The sequence below is a fragment of the Rhincodon typus genome, chromosome 9 (genome assembly GCF_021869965.1).
Source record: "Rhincodon typus isolate 14 chromosome 9, sRhiTyp1.1, whole genome shotgun sequence".
NCBI lineage: Eukaryota > Metazoa > Chordata > Chondrichthyes > Orectolobiformes > Rhincodontidae > Rhincodon > Rhincodon typus.
Window position 1 is genome coordinate 86,983,336 of NC_063340.1, and position 6,880 is coordinate 86,990,215.

Genomic DNA, 6,880 nt, shown 5'->3' on the forward strand with positions numbered 1-6,880 from the left:
CCGGACCAGAACCAGGTCCCGGACCAGAACCAGGACCCGGACCAGAAACAGGTCCCGGAGCAGAACCAGGAGCAGGACCCGGAGCAGAACCAGGACCCGGACCAGAACCAGGTCCCGGTGTAAAACTAGGAGTAAGACCAGAGACCTGGACCCGGAGTACAACCAGGAACAAGAATAGAACGAGTTAGAGGACCCGAAGTATAATCAGAACCAGAAGTAAAACCAGAACCAAGACTAGGAGAACACCTAGAACCGGTAGCCGGAGTAGAATTAGGACAGGGAGTAGACCCAGGCCCAGGAGCCGGGTTTGAACCAGGGTCAGGACTGGGTTTGGGAGCAGAGAGAGATCCCAGAACCAGGAGTGACCGTGTCCCTCATAAGGGAGAGAGATCAGAGAATCGGAGCGTGTTTCTATTTGCTTTCACACACTGCAGCTCCAGGAGATGTCAAGGCTCTAAGCTAACAAACAGACACCCGTGCTGTGCAAATGTCCCTGCGGCTGAGGGTATTTCCCCTTGTCTCCCAAACACTCTCTGTTACAATCAACAGCTTCACAAACCCACTTTCACTCCAACTCCCCCCGCTCCGTGTGCATTCCTCAAAAGTCGGAAACCCTTGCTGGAAATGATGCAGACCAGCCCAGATTTACAACCTCTCTAACCTGAACTCAGCCCCTTCTCGGAAAACCCCAGTTCTCCCATTCCTCTCTCCAGTCATTCTCACAAAGCAAACTTTTTCTTTTACAAAAAGGAAGGAATCTTGTCACGAGAAAAGTCATTATTTTGCCACAAGATTATTATTTTTTTTGGTGGCTTTCCCGACAAGTTATGAAGAAGATAGAAAATTAACAAGTCAAGCCCCCCCCCCCTCTTAAAAATACACATAAAGAGAGAGTTAGAGAATGATTTTACTGGTCTCACTGTTGGGTTCCTCTTCAGAGGGACTCTGCTGTATTTGTATATGGTCCTGTCTCTACCGTTTACATCCCCTGTCAGTGGAATCCGTGCTTCAGTCTGCCTCTAGTCTCGAAATGCCTTTTCTAAAGTTGTTGCTTTCTCTGCCTTTGACGCTGCAGTGAGAGAGAGAGAGTGTGTGTGTGTGTGTGTGTGTGCCGGCTGACGGGGTTATTCCTGGCACCGATTCCCAGAATAGCAATTGTTTTTTTTCGCAAAAAAAATCTTGCAGACTTTGTGCAGTGACGTTGTTGGATCCCCCCAGCCTGAAAGCCACTTCCAGTCGCCCTTCGTCAGAGGGGTCATATTTCAAACGCACTGCAATCTCCATCAGATCAAAGCCTATTTCATAATTTAAAACAGGATCTTATCGAGAATGAATTGCACTGTCCGCAGTGGATTGCAACAAATGCATTCCCCTCCCTTATCTGATTGTTTGCTTTGAGCTGTGAGGGAACAGGGTGTTGTTTGGTTATTCGAGTGTGTGTGTGTGGAAATACCTCCAGGGTTACCTCTTTGCAAAATCATACACACACACATTCGACCTTCACTGGTTCCCCTGAGCCAGGGTTGAAAGTCACTGTGACAGGAATTCCGTCATCGGCGGAGGTGCAACACAGTTCAGTCCGCATGTTGTTAACCCCTTGACTGCTGGCAAACTGTCCAGCCAAGGAAATCCACTAGCCAGGCGACTGTGTACACTTTCCACTGTATTCCTGTACCCGAGACAATAAAATCTAAATTTAAGGTGGAAGGATTTGTTTGTCCAAATAAAGTAACTCAGCCATTAGCAATTCTGCAAACTTATATCTGGGTGACTTTAAGTTTCAATATATCTATGATGTACCTAATATCTGAGGGATATAATTTGTACCTGATTAACATATATTTTATAGCTAAGAGATTTTGTACCTGGGTGATATCTGCATACTTATTGAATGGTATAAAATACCAGAGTGTTATAAATTTAATACCCAAGAGCAATGGATATATATAAAATCTTCATCAAAGGGGTCATATTTCAAATATATATATATAATCTATATATATTTATAAAATCTGGGTAAAATGTATTTTCGTACCAGTGATATTTGGGTGATATATGGAGTTCCTATGTGATTTATTATGGATGATGTCAAACAATTAGAGTTAATGGTAGACAACAAGGTGCAGGGCTGGATGAACACAGCAGGCCAAGCAGCACCATAGGAGCAGAGAGGCTGACGTTTCGGGCCTAGACCCCGGTAGTTGTCTTTTCCCTAGGAATGGAGATTTCAAGACTAGGGGACACATTTTTTAAGGTGGGAGGAGAGAGATTTAAAGAGGACATGAGGTGCAAATTTTTTACACAGAGTGGTTCATGTGTGGAATGAACTTCCTGAGGAGGGGGTTGATGTGGGTACAATTACAAAATGTTTAAAAGACATTCGGATAGGTACGTGGATAGGAAATGTTTGGAGGGATATGGGCCAAGTGCAGGCAGGTGGGACGATTTAGTTTGGGATTATATTTGACATGCTCTGGTTGGACCAAAGGGTCTGTTTCTGTGCTGTATTACTCTATGATTCTGAATTGAATGACATATACTTCATTCCTGAGTGAAATACATTTGATCATTGAGTATGAGATATATATTAAATACCTGGATGTAAGATATTTTTATACCTGAATGAAACATTTTTTTACCTGAGTGATTTTTTTTGTTCATTCATGGGATGAGGGTGTCACTGGCCAGGCAGCATTTACTGTCCATCCCAGAGAGTAGTTAAGATTCAACAATATTGCTGTGGGAAGCAAAAACAGACATTTCTGGAAAAAGCTCAGCAGGTCTGGTAATATCTGTAGAGAGAAATCAGAGTAAATATTTCAGGTCCAATGACTCTGGTCACTCAACTACGTGTGACGCCAGACCCAGAGCAAAAGAGTCACTGGATTTGAAGCATCAACTTTGATTTCTCTTCACAGATGCTGCCAAACCTGCTGAGTTTTTCCAGCAAATTCTGTTTTTGTTCTTGATTTACAGCATCTGCAGTTCTTTCGGTTTTTGTTTAATATTTCTGTGGGTCTGGAGTCACATGTAGTTCAGATCAGGTAAGGATACAGTTCCCTCCCCTAAAGGTTTTTCCCAACAATTGCCAATGGAGTCTTGATCATCGTTAAACTCTTAATTCCAGATGTTTATTGAATTCAAATTCTACCATCTGCCATGGCAGGATTCCAACCTGTGTCTCCAGAACGTTATCTGGGTCTCTGGATTAACAGTCCAGCGATAATACCACCTGGCCATGACCTCCCCCAGTGTTGCACATTGAAATGTATAAATTTAATTTCTTGATTAAAAATAATATCTGACTGATATATTTATACCTAAGAGGGTTTATATGTGTGTGTGTGTGTGTGTATAAAATCTGGATGGTATTATACCTGGGTGATATTCATAGAATCTCTGCAATGTGGAAGCAGGCTATGCAGGCCATCAACACTGACTCTCCAAAGAGCATCCCACCCAGATCCATCCCATAGGTACACGTGACAACAATAAATCAAATCCCTGCACTTCCATGGCTAACCTACCTAACAGGACAACGTAGCATGGCAAATCCACCTAACCTGCATGTTTCTGGGAGGAAACCTGCACAGACACAGGGAGAATATGCAAACTCCACACAGACAGTTACCTGTGGGTGGACTTGAACTCAGGTCCCTGGTGCTGTGAGGCAGCAGTGCTAACCACATGCCACCCTTATAGATACAATACCTATGTGATATCCAATACTTAAACGATATATAGATGATAACTGGGTGACATGTAAATATATAATATATGGATGATATATAAATATATCATATATTTGTGATATATACACTCATGTTAAATTAATGTGTAATACATCATTAATGAGTTAAGTACAAATAGCTGAATATTTCAAGAAGAGGACTTTGACTAAATTCTAGGACCATTCTGATCTCGTCCATCATAGGTCCTTAATGCTCCTCCTTTGTAAGAAGAAGATTGAAATTGAGGAAGAGAATGGACTGCAAGCTGTAGGATTGTGAAATCTGATTCCCATTCTGTGCTAGGTTTTTGCACCCTGCTGCTCCTTCCCTGTCCTTTACACTCCTTTCACTGTTTACAATCTGTGAACCGCTCTTGGAGTTAATGTGCATGAATGATCCTTTGCAGATTTGAAGGTGAATGAATTATGTTCATTAATTCCCCACTCAGCCAGTATTGGCATCTTTATTCCTCCTGCTTCTGCCCCCTACTCCTGACCCCTTCAGCAATTTGTATATGTAAAATGCTCTTAAGGAAGTGAGAAGGCACTTTCACAGGAGTGGTCTCAAAACAAAATGTGATGCTAAAATACAAATGATGATATTACGTCAAATAATCAAAAGCCAGGTCAAAGAGATGGATTTTAAAGAGCATCTTAAAGGAGGAGATTGAAGTAGAGAGTAACTTATAAGAAGAACAACAACAAAAACAAAGTTGCTGGGAAAACTCAGCAGGTCGGGCAGCATCTGTGGAGAAAAATCAGAGTTAACATTTCAGGTCCAGTGACCCTTCCTCAGAACTGGACCCGAAACATTAACTCTGATTTTTTTTCTCCACAGATGCTGCCAAGCTTTTCCAGCAACTTCTGTTTTTGTTCCTGATTTACAGCATCCGCAGTTCTTTCGGTTTTAATTTACAACAACATTTATCTACATAGCATCTTTAACATGGCAAAATGTCCAACAGTGTTTGATCGAAGGAGATAATTCCAGCAATAGAGCCATGGTAAGTGAAAGCACAACCACCAATGGAAAATTAAAACATAAACATTAAGAGATTTATGGTAGAGGAAACTATTCTAACTGTCATGTCTGTGCTGGCCCAGAGAGAGATTTATCTTACCTCACCTTCCAGTTTGGGATCCCTAGCCCTGTAAGTTACAGCACTTCAAGTTCACATCCATGTTGTTTCAAAAATGCCATTTAGACCATAAGAAATAGGATCAGGAAAAGGCCATTCAGCCCCTCGAGCCTGCTCTGCCATTCAATAGAAACATTGCTGATCTGACAATCCTCACGTCCACTTTCCTGTCCTTTCCGCATCACCCTTGATTTCCCTTCTGCTCAGGAATCTATCTTTCTCAGCCTTCAACACACACAAGGTCTCTTCGCCCTGTGGCAAGGAGTTCCAAGGACTCACAACCCTCTGAAAGATAAAATTCCTCTTCAGCTCAATGTTAAATTGGTGCCCTTTATTCTGAGACTCTGCCCTCTGGTCCTAGACTCTCCCTTGAGGGAAACATCCTCCCAGCATTTACCCTGTCAAGCCCCTTAAGAATCCTGTATGTTTCAATGGGTTAACTTCTCATTCCTCTGAACTCCAGTGAGTAGAGTCCCAACCTGTTTAGCCTTTGCTCACAAGACAATTCTTCCAGACTAGAGAGCTTCTAGTGAATGTTCTGTGAATTGCTTCCAATGAAATGATGTCTTTCCTTAAACAAAGGGACCAAACATTGCCCACGGTACTCCAGATGTGGTCTCACCAGCACCTTGTACAGTTGCAGTAAAACTTCCCAACTCTTATACTTCAACCCCACCCCCCCCCACCCCCAAAATAAGGGTCAACATTCTATTAACCTTCCTGATTACAATACATGTTAGACTAATCAGCCTATAGTTACCCATGCTTTTCCTCCCTTTTTAAGTGGCTAAGTCTTGCTCCTAATTCTTGTGTTCATGTACTCTTATGCGTACATTATAAGGGCAGTGAATTCCAAAACTATTATTTCTCTTTTGTGAGAAAATTACTCACAGTTCCCTATACTATTCTATTAAGACCATAAGATATGGTAGTAGAATTATGTCATTCGGCCCATCAAGTTTGCTCCACCGTAAAATCATGGCTGATATGTCTCTCAACCCCATTCTCCTGCCTTCTCCCAATAACCTCTCATTCCCTTACCAATCAGGATCCTAGATACTTCTGTCTTAAATACACTCAGTGACTTGGCCTCCACAGCCCTCTGCAGCAATAAGTTCCACAGATTCACCAGCCTCTGGCTGAAGAAATTCCTCCTCCTCTCCGTTGTAAAGGGTCATCCCTTCGATCTGAGGGTGTGCCCTCAGGTTCTAGCGTCTCCTACTAGTGGAAACACTTTCAGTATGTCCACTCTATCCAGGCCTCTCAGTATTCTAAAGTTTCAATGAGATCCCCTCTCATCCTTCTAAACTCCATTGAGTACAAACCCAGAGTCCTCAACTGCTCCTCATATGAAGGAGATAGTTCCAGCAATAGAGCCAAGGTAGAAAGCATAAACATCAATGGAAAACGGAAACTGAAACATTAAGAGATTTATGGCAGAGAAGACCATTCAGGCCATTATGTTGGTGCTGGCACAGAAGTGGCAGCTTTGCATCAGGAGAGTAGGGAGGGCCAGGCAGGAGGCAGGTCTTAAAGCATTCCAGTGGATTCAGGTTTGAGCTTGCGAATTCGAACACCATACAGTCCAACAGGAAAAGTATATGGGTCTTCAGTGTTTGTGTGGTACGCACGTTTGTTTTCATTGCTTTCAAGGGATGTGGGCAGTTCTGAGAATGTCAGCATTTGTGGCCCATCCCCAACTACTCTTGCATTGAGCCTATCAGGTCAGTTCAGATGGCAGTTAAGAGACATCCATGTTCCCTCTAATGTTTCCCGCAGATCTGTATGAGGTCCATGCATGGCAGAAGCTTCTGAAACTGGAAGTCAATGCTGGGAATGGCATCCATATGCCAGTCAGCACATGTGAACCCTCTGAATGTCCCTGTGTCTGTGAGGTTCAGAGGGAACATTGACCACATTGCCTCTTGGGACTGCACATTAATGAAGCAAGTGAATTTTAAACAGCAATCAAGATCTGTTTCAAGGTTGCCACTACAAATTTATAGGCTCT